The sequence below is a fragment of the Muntiacus reevesi genome, chromosome 12 (assembly GCF_963930625.1).
Source record: "Muntiacus reevesi chromosome 12, mMunRee1.1, whole genome shotgun sequence".
NCBI lineage: Eukaryota > Metazoa > Chordata > Mammalia > Artiodactyla > Cervidae > Muntiacus > Muntiacus reevesi.
The window spans coordinates 58,633,802-58,651,352 of record NC_089260.1 but is presented as its reverse complement, the minus strand read 5'-3'; the positions used below and the strand labels follow the sequence as shown (position 1 = coordinate 58,651,352).

The following is a 17,551-nucleotide window of genomic DNA, read 5'->3' as shown; positions in this document are numbered from 1 at the left end:
CCCCTCCGCTCACAGCCCCTCCCTTCGCGCCCCCTCCCTGTGCCTCCCCCAGCTCCCCCTTTCTGCGCAGCCCCTGTCCTGCGACCTCTCCCCCACGGCCCCTCCCCGCGCTCTCCTTCCCCATGCAACCACCTCCTAGCGCCCCCTCCCCGTGCGCCCCCTCCCCGTGCGGCTCCCTCCAAGCGCCCCTCCCCGTGCGCCCCCGCGGTCCCTCCTCCGCGCGCCCGCGGTCCCTCCTCCTCTCGCCGCCTCTGTGCGCCCGCGGGGCCGCCTCGGTGCCCGTTTACTGCGCGCGGCAGCCACTCTGGAGCCGGCGCACATCTGGATGGAGTCAGGCCCAGCGCCCGGGCCGGCGCCCAGCCAGTCCCCACCCGCTGGATTTCCTGATGTAAACAGAGCAAGAACACTGCAACTCTGCTGAATGTGTCACGCGGCGCTCTTTATCTGCTTGGGGTCAAGACGGCGACTTAGAAAAACAGAAGCGTTGCTTTGAATTTAAACAGCTAAGAGCCAGAGCCGAGACTGGTCCTGCAGGGGGGAGGGCGAAGGCCTCCAGACCCACCTCCCGCTTTTGTGCCTACTTGTTCCACTTTATGGTAATTTGGGGGCTAATTTCATTATCTGCAGCCGAATTGGGAACAAGATGCTGTTTCTGCTAATGGTGCTGACGGCGTGTGTGAGTTTCTGTGCAGTGGGTAGAACCTACCACCCGCCCCCGCCGCCCCCAGCCGCCCCCACCGCTCTCAAAGCGCGTTATGACGCTGATTCTCGCAGCCGGAAGCCTCCTGCCACGTTTCTGAGAGGGCCGCATCGCTCTCTGTCACGGAGCGCCGGCCAGGAGCGCCTTTCCTTCCTGGGTTCCCGGGGGGCCCAGGCCGGGGCTGGAGGGTAGACCTCCGACCCCGCTCGGCGGGTGTATGTGCTTCCTTGGCCGGTTCTGGCCCCGTCGTCTGCGCCCGGGTGCCTGGCTGGCCCCCGTCTTTCCCTGGAGCTGGTGGTTCCTTCTCTCCTCTGGCAGGGGATGAGAGCTTAAGGATTTGGGGTCTGAATATTCATTAGCTAGAAACATCCAGCTATAAACCATGACAAAGTCATTTGGAAAAGATGGTAAAGAGGGACAATAGAAAATGATGGCGGAGCTTGGGTTGTCTTCACCAATTAACACGAAGTGTAGGCGGTTTCCACCTCAGTCCCAAAGTGTTTCAGCCGCCCGGTCTGGAGATCTGGCCGGGGGCGTTGTCCTGGCCAGGGTTCCCTGGCCCCGAACCCGAACTCGGGACTTGCTTTTTTTTTTTTTTTGCAAAAGTCCTTAAGTGGAACTGAGAAGGAGCTGCGCTTGTCTGAGGGCAGGCTTGGCGGTGGGGATGGGGCAGGCTGACTGGGGCCGGTAGCGTTTCCGCTGATCAGCTTCCTGGGGAGTTTTGTCTAAACGTTTGAGGTCAATGGGCCCAGGCGGTGGCTGGACGTCAGGGCGCTGGAATGTTGAGGAGCCTCGGATGCATCACAGTGCTTTGAATAGGCTACCAGGGCACTGTTTCCTCCCACAGACTGTATCTTGATGAATTTGCCAGAAATTGGGCCAAGACTCACAGAGAGGACCGAGGTCCAATTTGGCGAGTTGGCTGTTAGTGGCTCCGCTTGGTGGTTTGGTTAAGAAGAGGGAGCCAAAACCCAGAGTGAAAATGAGGTTCCTTTAGAGCCGCCAAAGGCAGACGTAAGGTTCGCCTGATTCCCCCCACCCTGTGCTCTCTTTACCTGTTGAAACGTTGATGGCAGGATTCTGCAGTGGCTTCCTGTGATGGAGGGGTCCTGCCTTTCAAGAGGTCTGGCCTCAAGTGCGGGACCTCTCAGTTTATTCATAAAACAATCGCGTCTCCCTTTTCACACCGTTAGATTTTTACCAAAGTTTCAGGGGACAAGCAGGAGGTTCCAAAGAGACCAGACCAGCATGGCCCCTTGCTTACTTATTCCAGCCTCAGTTTGCTCATCTCTAACGGATAAGAAACTCTCCTTCTCCAGGTTAGCGGACGTTACACCTGGTGATGCGTGTGAGGTCACCGCCTGTTAACCAGGGTTACTACACAGGGGTTTATGCTGCAGTTGGGTTTAGTGGTTCTGAATTTTTGTTAGTTCCTATCTATTACAGACACAAGGATAGTTCTGACATCATGCCCTCCATTCCACACACTCACCTTGTGTTTTCCAGGAGCTCCTTGATTTAATGATGGGACAAAGCATTTGAAATCAGGAGCTCACCACATTTTCCTGCTGTGCTCAGGGTCCAGCAGGAACCTGAGTGTGTGTGTGTGTGTGTGTGTGTGTGCTCAACACTGGCCCTATCACAGCTGTTTAACTGTAATTGAAACTTTTATTAAGGAGGCTGCAGATTCACATGTGGTTGAGAGGGCTGTGTACTCTTTACCCACTTTCCCCCGACGGTAACATTTCGCAAAGCCACAGAAGGATGCTCAGCCAGGACATTGATATTGACACAACTCACTCACCTCACTCCGGTGACTTGCACTCAGCGTGTGTCTATTTGTTCCACATAGCTGTATCCATTGTGGGTCGTGTGGACACCACTGCAGTCCAGACCCTAACTAAAACAGTTCCACCGACACAGGGTCTCTCTGTGGCCTTTTGTGACCACATGCCCCCCTCCTCCTGTCCCAGTTCTTGGCAACCACCAATCTGTCCTGTTTCTAAAATTCTACGCTCTGCGTAGATCCTTTGGGGACTGTTTTTCTTGCTTAGCATAATTCTTTGGAGATTCATCCAAATTGTTACATGTATTAGTAGTTTGTTCCTTTTTATTGCTGAAAAATATTCCGTGGTATGACTGTTTGTAGTTTTTATCCATTACTGTTAAGTTTTATCCATGCTGAATGATATCTGGGCTGATTCTAGTTTTAGGCTATTACAAGTAAAACTGCCATAATATTTGTACACAGGTTTCTGTGTGAATGTTAGTTTTCACTTCTCTGGTATAAATGTCCAAAAGGACCATTGATGATTTGTATGGTAGTTTAATGCTTAGTTTCAAAGAAACTGCCCAATTGTCCTCAAGACTGGCTGTGCCATTTTACCTTCCAACCAGCGATGTATGAATGACCCAGTTTCTCCGCACCCTGGCCAACCCTTAAGTGTTCTGATAAGTGTGTAGTGGCCTCATTGAGGCTTAAATGTTCATTTCCCTAATGCTTAATGATGTTAACTATTTTCCCCTCGCGCTCGTTTGCCATGTATGTGTGTTCTTCAGTGAAATATCACTATGCTTTGTGCTCATTTTCCGATTGCATTGATATTTTTTTTTTTTTTACTGTTAAGTTTTGAAAGTTCTTTCCGTATTCTAGATACTGGTCCTTTGTCACATGCTGGATTCGCCAACACCTCTTCTCCATCTTTTCATTCTCTTCACATGAACTTTCACAGAGCAAAAGGTTTTAGATTTTGATGAGGTCCAGTGTATTGAATTTTTCTTGTATGGCAGTGCTTTTGGTGTCAAGTCTAAGAACTCGTCGTTTCACCTTAGAGCCTGAGGATTTCTCCTGCGTCCTTTTTATAAAAGGTTTGTAGTTGTACATTTTACACTCAAGTCTATGATCTAGTTTGAATGAACTTATATATATAAGATGTGTAGGGTGAGTCCCCTCCCCTCCTGCCCAGTTTCATCAGAACCGCTTCTGGAGAAGGCTAGCTTTCCTTCTCAGAGTCACTTCTGCACCTTTGTCAGACCTCCGCTGAGAATATTTATCTGGCTCTGCTTCTGGGCTCTTCTGTTCCTTAGATCCGTGTATCTGTCCCACTGTCTCCCACTACAACTCTTTGTGATTACTGTAGCAGTGTTATATAACTTGTCATCAGACTGTTTCCTCCCACCTTACTCTTCTTTTTCAAGTGATTTTACCTTTGCCTGTGTCTTTCCATAACAATTTTAGAATTAACTTGTCTATCTACAAAAAGTGTTGCTAAATTTGGATAGGAATTGAATTAAACCTATAGATTCATTTGGGACTTGACATTTTTATGATGTTGAATTTTCCAATGCATGAATGTGGTATGCCTCAATGTTTGTCTTCTTTCATTAGCACTTTGTTTCATTAGCATTGACTTTGTAATTTTTAGCGTACACTTTCTGTACATGTTTTGTTATGTGTATATCAAAGTATTGTGTTTTCTTTGCAGTGATTACAAATGATTATTTGTTTTAAATTTAGTAATTTCATGTTCATTGTTGTATGTAGAAATGTTATTGATTTTTGTGAGCTGATCTTGTATCTTGTGACCTTGCTATACTTACTTTTTATTTCTAGGATTTTCGTTTGTAGATCCTCTTGGACTTTTACAACAGACAATCATGTCAGCTACAAATATAGTTTAACTTCTTCCTAATATCTTTTTTTTTTCTTGTCACTGCAGTGGCAGAACTTTCAGTGCCATATTGAATGACAAGGGTAGAACCTTGCCTTATTCTTGATTTTAGTGGGAAAGCACACATTCTTTCACCATGAAGAATGATTGTAGCTGTAGATGCTAGATGCTCTTTGTCAAATTGAGATCATTTCCCTCTCTTGCTGATTCCCCCCCCCTTTTTTAAAAATCATAAATGAGTGTAGTGTGTTAGTTGCTTTGTTGTGTCTAGCTCTTTGTGATGCCATGGACTGTAGCCTACCAAACTCCTCTGTCCATGGGCTTCTCCAGGCAAAGATACTGGAGTGGGTTGCCATTCCCTTCTCCAGGGGATCTTCCCGAGCCAGGGATCAGAAGTGGGTCTCCTGCATTGCAGGCAGATTTTTTACCATCTGAGCCACCAGGGAAGCCCTAAACGAGTGTTATGTTTTGTCAAATGCTTTCTCTGCATCAAATAATAGGATTGCTTTCTTTTGCTTGTTGATAAGGTAGAATATATTGATTGATTTTCATACTGAGTAGCTTTGCATATTTGGAATAGTCCCAGTTGGTCACTTTGTACCATTCTTTCTATACGCTATTGGATTCAATTTGCTGATATTTTATGAGGATTTTGTGTGTAGGTTCATTAGTTATATTGATCTATAGTTTTCTTTTATTGTCTTTGTCTAGTTTTGGTTTCAGGATAATACTGCCATCAGAAAATGAGTTGGAAAGTGTTTCTTCCTTTTTCATTATCTGGAAGAGATTATATAAGATTAGTTTTAAACTTTTCTCTTATAATTTTCTTTGCTCTGAAGTCTACATTATTAGCTATTAATAGAGTTATTACTGCTTTTTAAAAAAAATCATGTTTATATATTTATTTCCATATTTTTTGCTTTCAACCTGTTTGTGTCATTACATAAGAAGAGAGGTTGTTTTGGTAAAAGCAGTGTACATTTGGAGCATGTTTATTTTTCCAGCCTGTTAATCAGTATCTTTTGATTAGTGTATTTGGACAATTTGTATTTAAGGTGATTTCCAGGTATGTTAGTGCTTAAAAGGACTGTTTTATTATTTGTTTTCTCCAACTCTTGATCCTGTATTTCTTTGCATTTTTCCTGGTACATTAGCACTATTTTAGGATTCCCAAAGTGATTTATCATTATTTTAGTGTGTCTCTGTGTACAGGTTTTGTAGTGGCTGCTCTGGGTACCCAGATGGACATATGTGACTTGTAACACTTAACTGGTATCAATATTTTACTATTTTCAGGAGTGAAAACTTCACATCCATTTAGTTGCTTTTTCCTTCCTTGCTTTTAAATAATTTTTTCTTATGAATTAGAACATGTTATGATTTTTGTTTTATCATTGAATATAATTGATAAAACTTGAGAAAAGGATAGTCTGTTGTGTGTTCCCAGTTCTAATCTTTCTGTTGCTCCTTCTTCCTTCCCAGTTCTTTCTTCTATCATTCCCTGTCTGCTTGAAGGAACTTGTTTAGAAGATCTTTAAGGGTAGGCCTGAGGTTCAGTTGCTAAGTCATGTCTGACTCTTTTCGACCCCACGGACTGCTATTAACTGATTCGTGAATGTTTCCCTTTCTGTGAAGTTTGTTTGAACTTGGTACCATGCTTGCTTGTTTAGCATCCAGGCATTTTTCATGGTGGCAAAAACATGCTTCTGGGTGGGTTCCTTCACTTTCATATTACAGTTTTGTTTTAATTTAATGACCCAACACCCTGGGATTCTGCTGGCTGTGTTACCTGTACTTCCCAACAATATCGATGTTCAGAGAAGATTAACTGGAAATTTGCTGTGAGTGTCAATCTTTTGTTTCAAAAGAAATACATGTTTACAGCAAATTGCTTTTAAAAAGTCACTGAGGAAACTCCTCTTTGCCATTCAGGGAAAGAACTGAAGAAAAATTAGTATATTGTGTTAAGAATTACCCTTTGCGGTGTCTACTGAACAGCTTTTAGGATAGAATTCATTTTGCCTCCCCAGTTTTTACTTTAGTATTAATTTTCATTTATACAAGACTATTGAAGTAGATGATGCTTTCTGTTAAGCAATTTGTGGGTCAGTAACCTGTTAAGTAATTTGTCTTTGAATCTTCGGTTACTTCAGTAACATTTCTACCTATTCTGAGAAGGCTATTTAAACCAGTTAGTTCTTCTCTGAACTATCAGATTTAAAATTGCTGTAAATGAATGTTGCTTTTTTACTCATGTGAATTGAACCTGCCTTAAAACCCTCAACTGGCATCCACAATGTGATATTCTGCTCGCATGCACAAGACTCCAGACACTGTCTCTATAAACATGTTTTATTTTTAAAAAGCTGGAGACTATTTCACTTATGGAGTTGTTTCTATGTTATTATTTAAAGAAAATTCAGAGTAAGGCATTTCTTGGAAAACTAATGCTGGAACTATATTACTAATTTAGATAACTTCCCAAATAACTCAAAATATTTTACAATATTTCTTTACCTGCCTTTTTTTCCCCCTAGAAAAATCAAGGCCATTGATCCTATAGAGAGACACCTCAGAGATCTCATCGGTTTGGTTCCAGGGATCGCAATGAAGCAAATACCACAATACAATGAGGCACGCATGTGTTTCGGTTTCCCAGTGAAAATAAAAGTTGTTTATTCTATATTATAGTCTATTAACTGTGCAACACTAGTACATCTGAAAGAACAATGTGTGTAGCTTAATTTAAACATACCTTCTTACTAAAAAATGCTCACCATCAGTTGACAATATAGAGTGGCTATGAATCTTCAATTTGTAAAAAAAAAAGTAGTATCTTCCTTTGAGGCACAAAAAAAGTGCACTTGTGCTCCTTTCATCCAGGTGGGACACGCCCATGACCTGGACATTCTATCCCAATGGTGCCGACACACTGCCGTGAATTTCAAAGGGACCCAGGAGAACCAAGAAAAGTGATTTAGAGCTGGCCGTCTAATGATTCTGGATGGGGGCTGTTGTGAGAGGCTTAGTCGGCCAGACAAGAGGCCTAAGGTCAGATTAGAGATGGAAGATGTGTGTTACCTTGGACTTGAGGCCCCAGACAATGAGGAAGAAGTCCCATGGGTCAATTTCTGGGTGTATCTCTGTCAAAAGATATTTTTCATGAAAAGGTGAAAGCGAGATTCTCATAGTGATGTAAACATGTACCAGTGTTGAAGATTTTGTCTTACTCTTTAACCACTGAGGGGACCAGGCAGGTGTTAAAAATGGTCCAAAGGAATGGTGAAAAGCACAAGTTTACTTGGAGTAAGTTTGTGTAGGCAAACCTGATTTTTCTACAGGAACAGTGAACTCTACTGAAATTCCACAGGACAACTGCAGTTTGCATACCCATCCTTCTCCGCAGTTTATGAAGAGATGTAAAATAGCTGGCTGACAGCAAGCCAGGTGAAAAGTCAGGCTGTTTTGGGGGGAGTTGCTGTGGACTTGCAACATTGTCATCAAAGGACATTTTTCCCTTTCCTGTCTGGGTTCCTTCTGCTGCTCTACAGTCATCACTGCCACCCCCCCACCCCTCCAAAAGAGTGAACTGAACCAGAGAAGGAGCACAAGACAAAAGTCTTGCTCGTGCCATCCTTCAGTTCCCTGGGAACAAACCAAACAAGTGAATATACATATTACATTGGAATGTGAGTTACAGTGGAGTGGGCATTCCGTTCTCAGTTATGCCATTTTATCGCTCTGCCAGCGAGACTCTTTCAAGCCCCGTGAGTTACTGAATGAATCCTGCCTGGTGCAGGAAAATCAGAATCCACCACTCAGAAAGTAACAAAGAAGTAGATAAAAGAAAGTAACAGCAGTAGGTAAAATAGTCACAACATCACATCCTGCAGAAGACGAGAATGGGCCGCAGCATCTTTTCACTCGCCTTCTGATTGCAGAGTCTTCCTGCCTCCTCTCAGAACTGCGTCCTGCTGGCCCATGTGGACGGTGAGGGAGGTGGATGCCTACAGAGGAGGAAGGGACTTCACACCTGGCTTTGCTGCCAACAAGCCACGAGTCTGGGCAACTGGCAGCTCGATAAAGACAGGTCAGATGGGTCATCTCTGAAAGCGGGGCATGTTTTGCCCCTCTGGTGAGGATTCAGAATGTGTTTCCTAAGCACCAGTGAGAACTAAACAAGGCAACAGATGTAAAGCTCGGACATGAGATGCCCGGTAGATGATGTCAGGGCCTCCCGATTACTGTTGTTACTGGTGACTCAGCGGCTTCCCACGGGCCCTGCGGCCGGGAGGAGAGAGGACGCTCATCCCGCCCCTCCTGCGGGTGCCCCGCTGCGCCTGAGTGGGGGACGGGAAAGGGCCCTTGGGGGTCTGTTCGGGACCATTCACTGGAGGAAGATGTGGCCTGCCTGTTGGTGACCGAAGCCTTGTAAACACTCCTGCAGCCCAAGAGATGGGGGAGCGTGTGACTCCTGGAGCCTCCCTTGTTGTCACGATGAGGTGACATGTCGGTTTCATTTCAGACTCTTCCTAAGGAGACTGAGCAGAGCATTCAGGGCCTTCAGGCTGGTGGAAAGGTGAGTGGGGCAACCCTGGCTTCCCTGTGTCCACAGGACTCAGGGTAGAGTCTCGTGGCCAAGCTCGGAGAAGCCCTGGGCGACTGAGAACAAGCCGCCCACTCATCCCCTGGCCTGGCTTGGCGAGCTTGGGGGGAGGCAGAAGGGCAGCTGGTCCTCGGGGTGTCCCTGGGGAGTTGGCAACACCCCTGTTTCCATGTGTCCCCCCAAGGCTTGGGGTCAAACCCGATGAGGAAGTGCTTCTCCCCTTTGGGCTGCAGCCCAGCCTGTGGTCAGAGATGCTGCTCCTGGTGTGAAGGACACACAGCCGTGGTTTCTGGACCTGGTGACCTTGGGCTGAGGGCTGATGGGAGAGTGGGGGTGCCTGGGCTGGCGGGGCAGGCAGAACCCTGTGTCTGTCTGGGAGGAGGGCGGACACAGCAAGGCAACCCTTGATTTAAACTCGGGGACCAAGGTCCAGCTGTGGCCATCTGCTTGGGTGTCCTTTCTAGTGAACCCTGCCCTGCATGCTCGGCCCTTCTCTCTGCCGTTTCCTCGTGTGTGGAGGGGATTGACATTGGGAAAGACTGAAGGCAAAAGAAGAAGCGGGTGGCAGAGTGTGAGATGCTTAGATAGCATCGCTAACTCAATGAACATGAATTTGAACAAACTCCTGGAGACAGTGGAGAAGAGAGGAGCCTAGCATGCTGCAGTCCATGGGGTCGCAAAGGGTTGGACATGACTTAGTGACTGAGCAACAACAACAATAGCTGAGACAGGGACTAGAGCCTGGTGAGCACGAGTCCTGGGTGTGAACCGAGCCCCTCACTGCCTGAGTCCCACCTCGCAAACTCCAGCCTCAGTCACCGAAATAAGGAATTAGGGGGGAAATTTTTGAAATTATCTGGCACTGAGCAAGTGCTCAATGAAAATGAATTAATTTTTTTTGACTTTGCCAATGCCTAGTGTTGATGTGAGTTCTTCTAGAAATTCAATTCTGAATTCCTAATAAATAGTATGTTTATCATCTTTATCTATTGTATTGTTGTTCAGTTGCCCAGTCGTGTCCAACTCTTTGTGACCCCATGGACTGCAGCATGCCAGGCTTCCCTGTCCCCCACCATCTCCCGGAGTTTGCCCAAGTTCATGTCCATTGCATTGGTGATGCCATTCAGCCATCTCACCTATAATATTATTTGTAAATTACTTACAACCAGCTTTTCCTTGAGAACCCTTGCCTGAGCTCTGCCCAGACACAGAGCTGGAGCCGGCACGACTTTGTGCTCCTTCTGATTTTATTTTTCTAGGAAAGTCTTGCTCAAGCAAATGGCCTGACTGTTCTTCCCAGGAACTTCCGTGGTGTCCACACTCATACCCAAGAGTCAAGCATTGCTCACTGAAAAGTCGGGTTCTCTGGGCTGTGCAGTCAGGGTCCTCACCGGCCCTGATCCCCCAACCTCAGCTCCAGTCTGTCTGCCTGTTGAGTCTGTGGCATTTGAAGCAGGTTTGTTGTACTCTCCACATGCTGGGTGGTTCAGAGAAGTTGCAAGATCTAGAATCTGAAAAAGTTTGCATTTTGCGTTTTACATCTTAAACTGTTGTTTCAGTTCTGGATTAAGATTTATATATTTGAAAATATTCCAGCTTCCCGAGCTCCTTCTAAAGTAAGTGCAGCATTTTTTTTCAAAGTTCAACATACACCTATCCTGTTTTCTAAGAAGTAACCTCTGGCCATTGACTGACCACTGACGGATGAATCCCTCATGGTCTGTAGTCCTCACGGCCCCTGACAGGGTGTTGTCTTCAGTCGTACCTGGACACCCGCCCTCCAGACAAAGGCCTCCCTGGACAGGACGGGCCAGCCCTCCCGTCTCCTCTGCCTCCTCCACAGACGCGTTCCGGGCCCAGGTCTCCAGGGGCCATGGGCTGCCAGCCCTAGGCAGTCAGAATCTCTGTGGACCGGTCGGGGTCTCCTCTCCTGGTCTCCAACGGCCCTATTGCTGGCGCCCCGTCTTGCTGGTGGCAGTGACAGGCTGTGAGCCTCAGCCCCCGAAGGGAGGGAGGGCACCCTCTCCTCTTTGTGAGCGTTCTCAGGCTTCGCGAGGGTTTCTCAGGAAGCACCAGGGCTGCGGCCCTTTCTCGGGTGGGTGGCCTCAGGCAGGGTGTGCAGGTGTCCTGTCCACCCTAGCCTGGAGTCAGGAAGTTTCCCTCAGGAGGTTCTCAGTGAGGTCGCCCAGTGCTTCTCCTCGTGGCTTCTCTTAGGGAAATGCTACATTTTGGTGCCAGAGAACCTCTGCTGGTTCCTCTGGATCCCCCGGGGACGGAGGACTGGGATCCTGGGTGTCCACCTGAGGTGACCTGGTTTCGGGAAACACATTCAGCTCCCACTCAAGTGGCCTTTCTTACAACCGTGAAGGCATCCACGTGCCCTTCCTGCCTCTCTCTGTCTCTCTGTCTCTGTCTTTCTGTCTGTCTCTGTCTCCCCGTTCATCTCTGTGTCCTTGCTTCCAGAGCTGTGTGCCCTGGAGGCAGTTATCGGGAACTCTGCTCAAGGACATCTGAGTCTTAGGAAAGCAGGCCCTTCTCAATTGTCCAGAGGCTCATCTGGGTCACATAACTTTTCGTTGGGTCTTGGCCAGAGATCACTTTTATTGGGAATAAGTTATTACTGCTAAGTACTGCTTTCCTAATCCTTCTGGATATTTAAGAATCTTCATCAGAAGATTCATCAGAAGCAAGTGGGCACCGGTAACTTTTGGTCTTTTCTAAATAAAATAACTTTGTCCAGGTGTAGCAAGAATTTATTTTAATATCAGAACAAGTTTTCATTGTGTTATTTACGATTCACTTATTTGCAAGTGATGGCTGGGAGGGGTGTATTGCTAAGTCATGTATGGAAAACGTCCCCATGTTTCGGGACAGAGGTGATTTCCACACTCTGGGTGTCAGAGTCAAGAGTTTGGAGATGGGGTGTCCCCATTGGTCCTCACTGGGCTCCAGGGGGTGCGATTCGGGGCCCTTTGAGTAAAACCAGGTGTGACCTTACATCGCAGAGGGTGCATCCACCCAGCGAAAGCACATCTTTGTTTTGGGAACATCCTAAGTTACAGAAGCCCTGCAACATTGAAAGAGAATAAACATTCTTTAAAAATCTGAAACTGAAATATATTTCATCCAAATAATGTCTTGCATGATATCATCTAAACATTTTGGTTCTGGTTGTTCTTTGTGATGTAATTAACTTTATTTTTTAAAATTAGTGGTTTTCTCTGGATCCTGTTCTGCCAGTTCATGGTATCATTGCTTTGATTTCTGTAGAATTTCTAAGAATCTTCATTTCAGATCCAGGAGTTCTAGTTTCCTTGTTACAGAACAAAATAGCATTTGATAGACTTTTAAAGAATCTACTACTCATGGGATTCTCCAGGAAAGCGTACTGGAGTGGGCTGCCATTTCCTACTCCAGGGGATCTTCCCCACCCAGGGATTGAATCCACACCTCTTGTACCTCCTGCGTTGGCATGAGCCTCCTGGGAAGCCCCTTATCCTGACAAGCACATTCTTTCTACCTTGAGTTACGTAGCTGGGTTGGAGGATGCAGAACCCCCAGGCCTGCTGTGCCCAGGGCTCACCCCTTTAGGGTAGGGTCAGAGGCCTGTCTGCTTTCCTCCCACCCCTGGGAGATTAGATTTGGTGTCTGGCCAAATCCTTGGCTAGAAATCTCCAACAATAGGGCCTTTGCACTAACCGCCAAGTGTGCGGTCATCCCAGCAAATTTAAATGGACTTAACATGACTCTCACACCCCACATGCCCCGCTGAGAGCAGAGGCTGGTTCATCAGCAGGCGCGTGGGATCAGAGGGGCTCTCAGCAGAGTTGTTTCATCAGCACACGAATGGGGTCAGACGCAGTGAGACTGAGCAGCCTTGGCAGTGAAACTGAAAGTCCCTCAGACATGTCTGACTCTTTGCGACCCCGTGGACTATGCAGTCCATGAAATTCTCCAGGCCAGAATAATGGAGTGGGTAGCCTTTCCCTTCTCCAGGGGATCTTCCCAACCCAGGGATTGAACCCAGGTCTCCAACATTACAGGCAGATTCTTTACCAACTGAGCCACAAAAGCACGGAGTTGGAAGTCTGATGATGCTGGGTGCTGGGATCTGCCGTGGTCTCTTCCCATCGAGAGGCACCCCTGCCCCCGCCCTGGGAACCAGAGGCTGAACCTCCTGGGCTGTGCCCTGCCCAGGGGAAGAAAGCCCAAGAGAGGCCAACCTGGCTACCCAAGGCGCTGTCCCCCATTGGTGGCCAGTGGCTCTCTGGGCGGGGCTGGCACCCGGAAACCTGAGGACGGCCGGGCGGGTGCGGCTGGGACTTCTGTCTGGGAGGACACAGTGATGGGCGTGACTGCACCATTCGTGCTGGACAGAGCAGAGAAGGAGTGCGTGGCAGGCAGGCGCTCAGGACCAAATGTGGAGGAAGGGTGTGCTTGTCAGCCCCCCTCACAGTACAGACTGCATCCGTGCGTCTGAGTCGGGGGCTGACAAACAGCCCATTGTGCCAGGATTGGGTTAAGTCACCCAGGCAGCTGACTCGGCTTCAGGACTTGGAAATGGCATTTCTCACCTCCTCCGCACTGGTCTTTTCAGTTGCTTGCCAAGTCGAAGGGGAAAAAAAAATCCCTTAATTCTGGTTAGAAGTGTTTCAAACGTTACATAAAGAGGCACTTGGCTGGTTAACTGGCTCAGTTCTGCCTGGGTTTCGTCTCAGGAAGCATTTAAGCTCGCTCCCCAGGACTGCACCCCTAGTAAACACCCTGCTTTAAGGGCCCTCCGCACACGTAGGCTCATTGTTCCGCCTAAGAACCATCAGTTTATAAAAATCACAAACACATTGTGTTTGCTGGAATATCCTGGTGTACATTTTGAAAAGGTGTAATAAATTCCAGTTTGAAAACTCAAGTTCTCTAAGGTGCTTCTTTTCCTGTAGGTTCTGCACTTTGGCCTCAAGAGAGGCTCAGTCACGTGGGCACGTGGCTCTCCAGCTTGCCCATGTGGTGTGGCACTCTGCATCTGATAGTTAGGGGTTTTCATTCATCAGTGAAATTAGGAAATTCCATGACACTTTCTAATGTTCTCACTAGCTCACTTTTTTTTTTTTTTTGCTGCACATTTATAATCGTGTAGACAGGACAAGTTCCAGTCTCCACTAACCACCTAGCGAGGATGTTGAGATTTTAAGCTGTAGAAGTTGCTCTTGGTTTAGCCAGGTTCTTGCAGTTAGAGGAAGTGCTGTGTGCCCTGTTCTGGTGGGCTCGGGGGGTGCCATGGTCGTGGGTCTCTGTGCTGTGGTGGGAACACAGCTCCACACCTGGTCTCAGAGCACAAGTGGAGACGTTCTCCCTGTCATGGGGGTGGTCCCCAGGGACATGGTGCTGGGGTGAACCCGGCTGTGTTGGGGGTCCTCTCCAGCCACTGGCCCTTTGAGTTTGGAGTAGAACCTGCTCCCTGGTGGGTGGGTGGTGCCAGGCAGGATTGTTAGTTGTGACAAATCCGGTTCCTTCTGATATTCCTCTCCCTCTCTTTTCCCTCCCCCTCCCTCCCCTCCCGCTCCTTTTCCCCTCACCCTCCCATTCAGGAGTTTATTCTCTCTAACTCATTTTCTTGCTCTTTCATTTCAGGCATGATTTGTTTCCTTAGGAATTCCTTCTATAGTACTTGGAGCTTTCTGGATAAAGCAGCAGTCAGAGACGCCCTGTAGAAATGGAGTGGAGGTAATTAAAGACACACGAGTGTGTGCTCTTTCCTTTGAAGACTGAGGCCTGCAGGCCCTGCTCTAGATCTGTGTGCTCGGCTGTGACGCGGGATGTAAGCGGTGGCGCTGCAGGGCCTTCAGGGTGTCGGGCCTGGGCTGGGCCTGGGTGGGTGGATGGACCCCCGCACCGGTGTCCTGTCAGTTCAGATGAACTGCTCAGTCCTGGGCCCAGATCCTGGCTCTTCAAAGCCCAGGGTCGGGTTACGTTTTATAAGAAGAAAGTCAGATTCAAAGACTGGCAGAAGATAATCTAGTCTTAACTCAGAGACACTCACAGACGTGCTTTTGATATTTATGTGCTGTATTTTCACAACATTTTCTGTAGGTTGGGACTTAAACCTGGGAGGGTTCTCGCCTGAGCCAGCCTGGATTCCATCCGGTCACAGGCTTGGCCTCCCGCCCTCAGGGGCTCTGGGTCCACGGCCAGGACCCTCGACTTGGATCCTTGTGGGAGCTGCTGCAGGGCCTGTGAGCTGGGCCCTCTGGGCAGAGGCGTCTGACGTGCTGCCTTCACTGAGCCCCTGGCCCAGCCACTTCACCATGGACCGGACACTGTGCTGTGGTCCCAGGGTCCCCAGGGTGCACTTTGTCCAGTTTGAAGGTCCAGACTCCAGAATCCCTGAGCATGCAGCGGGCCTGGACCCTGTTGTCTGTCCTCTTCCTGAGAAGCCCGGGCGTTTCCCAGAACACTTGTTGAGAGGAGCTGCCCCACTTGGGCGGCCATGAGCTGGGGGCAGAGCTTTGGAGGCCTGGGCAAGGGAGGGGCTGGGCACCCCGCTGGACCCCTCCTCCTGCGGGCCCAGCCGGGCTCTAATGTCCACGGGGATGCTGCCCCCCTCCACCAACCCCCGCCTTCATTAGGGAAATGACTGTTTTCCTTGCATTCCAGGCTCCGAGTTCATTTGAACGTTTGGGGATCTGTGGGGACAGTGGCAGATGGGGCTGAGGGCCGGGGGGAGGAGAGTTGAGGGAGTAAGTAAGTGTCAAGGAATTCATTGTCTGCGCTCCACCTGTTGCTGCTCTGGTCCCAATCAACCTGCTCGCCAGGCTGGAGCCAGCGGACATCTGGAAACACTGCTCTGTTTATAAACTTGGCATGGAGCAGCGCTCGCGGCCTGACCTCCCACACGAATCTGGAAACAATTAGAGAAGATGATAGGCAGGCCCGAGAACGCTCCAGGGAGGAGGAGCCTGCAGGGGAGGGGTGCCGGGGGAGCCCGTGGGGTGCGGAACCGTCCTGGGGTGTAAGGAGCTGGGGTCTGGGAGGGAGGCCCGGGTGGGGGAAGGGCACCCGGGGAGGGGGAGGGAGCCAGGGTGGGTGAGGGGGCCAGAGATCTGGTGGGGGAGTGGGGTACGGAGAGAAACGAGGGTTGAGGGGAACTTGGGAGGCCTGGACTCCAGGGAGGTCTGGATGGGACCCCGGGTAGGGTGTTTGCAGCCCCCAGCGCCCCCAGCCTGCCCTCACTGTGAGCTCGGAACCAGCCCATCGTGGACACAGAGAATCCAGGCCTTTCTGGTCCCTGTAAGAAAAACATCACACAGTCTCAGCTCATTTTTTTTAGTTTCGGAAACACATTCTTGAAAAGCACTTTTTAACCACAGGAAGTTTAAGCAATGTGCCATTTTCCCGCAGAAAAACTAAGAGATACTTGAAGTGCAGGGGGCAGTTCTCTAAACAAGGCAACCCTGGCTGGTCCGGTGCTGGGCCCTGTGGGGTTGGACCCCGTGGCGCTGGGCCCTGGCAGACAGATGAGTGCCCTGCTCTGAGCTCCGGAGCCAATTTAGGCCGGAGTCTGCAGCCGCAGGAGGTGAATGAGTCTCGTCCTCTTCACTCAAGAAACACTTTTTTCTCTTTCTCTGCAGAATTGAAATGTGATTCCCAACCCAGAGTGGATGCTCTTTTCACGCTCAGCTGGGTCTCTAACTCCTGAAATATTAATCTGTAAGAGCTGCTGGCAAGCCAATCATTGGCACAATTAACAAGCTCCTGGTTGGCCACACAGCCTTGAGGAGGGGAGGTCCTGGGGGTGGGGGTCAGCTGAGCCACTGGGAGGGTGGCCTCCCCCCAGCCTTGGTCCCACTCTGCCTGGTCTCCAGGATCAGCCCGAGTGCATTTGCTAAGATTTCTGAAAGTTGCTCTGTCCATGATCACATGTCACGTGTCAGCTCACATCCGGGCACTCTCTACTCTCTGAGCACAGAACTTCGAGGCCCAACCAGGTCCCACCATCCACCCCCTGCACTTTTTTTCTTTGCATACATGTGTCCTTTCATGCTCCCTGCTTCTTATGCAGTGGTTTCCATTTAGGACATAGGACGAGTGCCATCCAGGGATGTGAAAAATCCAGCCTGAGGCCCCAAACAGAGTGGGTCCTGCTCTCTGGGCAGATGCAGAGCCCCCGGAGACGAAAACCTCATAAGCCAACTGTAGACTCGGTGCTTTGCTGCAATCGGATTCATTTGAGCTATAATAAAAAGTAGTGTGTTTATTTAACCCCTGTAAGCTGATCTCCTTGGTCTTCATGAACTGGCTGGGCAGCTAAGGACCCACATTCCTTCCACAGTTAATAAAACTTCATATTTTTCTCTGTATTCATAAATTTAATTGCACTCAGACCCACTTAATCTACATTAGTTTTTGAAACTTTACCTAGATTAAAAAAACACAAGCACTCTCATCCCTCCTCGCCCCGACCCTCCCTGCAACATGCAGCATAATCATCATCTTTAAGTTAGACGACATAAATTGGAAATTTTACTGTTTTTGTCATTCGGAAATCATCTCTCATCTTTACAATTTTCTGACCTGGAG

The 17,551-nt window shown here is 48.6% G+C and overlaps 2 long non-coding RNA genes across 3 annotated transcripts; both read left to right on the top strand.

Annotated features, from left to right (window-relative positions):
- The first annotated feature begins 274 nt into the window (after nucleotides 1–274).
- Nucleotides 275–8,357, top strand: LOC136145106 (uncharacterized). The gene is made up of 3 exons (XR_010658690.1): nucleotides 275–596; nucleotides 5,854–5,911; nucleotides 6,909–8,357. It is a non-coding gene; the product is annotated as an uncharacterized lncRNA (long non-coding RNA).
- A 14-nt stretch (nucleotides 8,358–8,371) lies between these two features.
- On the top strand, nucleotides 8,372–17,242 carry LOC136145104 (uncharacterized). 2 transcript variants are annotated; one of them, XR_010658689.1, is made up of 5 exons: nucleotides 8,372–8,950; nucleotides 10,237–10,433; nucleotides 14,606–14,698; nucleotides 16,603–16,681; nucleotides 17,048–17,242. It is a non-coding gene; the product is annotated as an uncharacterized lncRNA (long non-coding RNA). The 2 variants fall into 2 exon arrangements; XR_010658688.1 differs by having other exon boundaries at nucleotides 16,603–17,242.
- The last annotated feature ends 309 nt before the right edge of the window (nucleotides 17,243–17,551 follow it).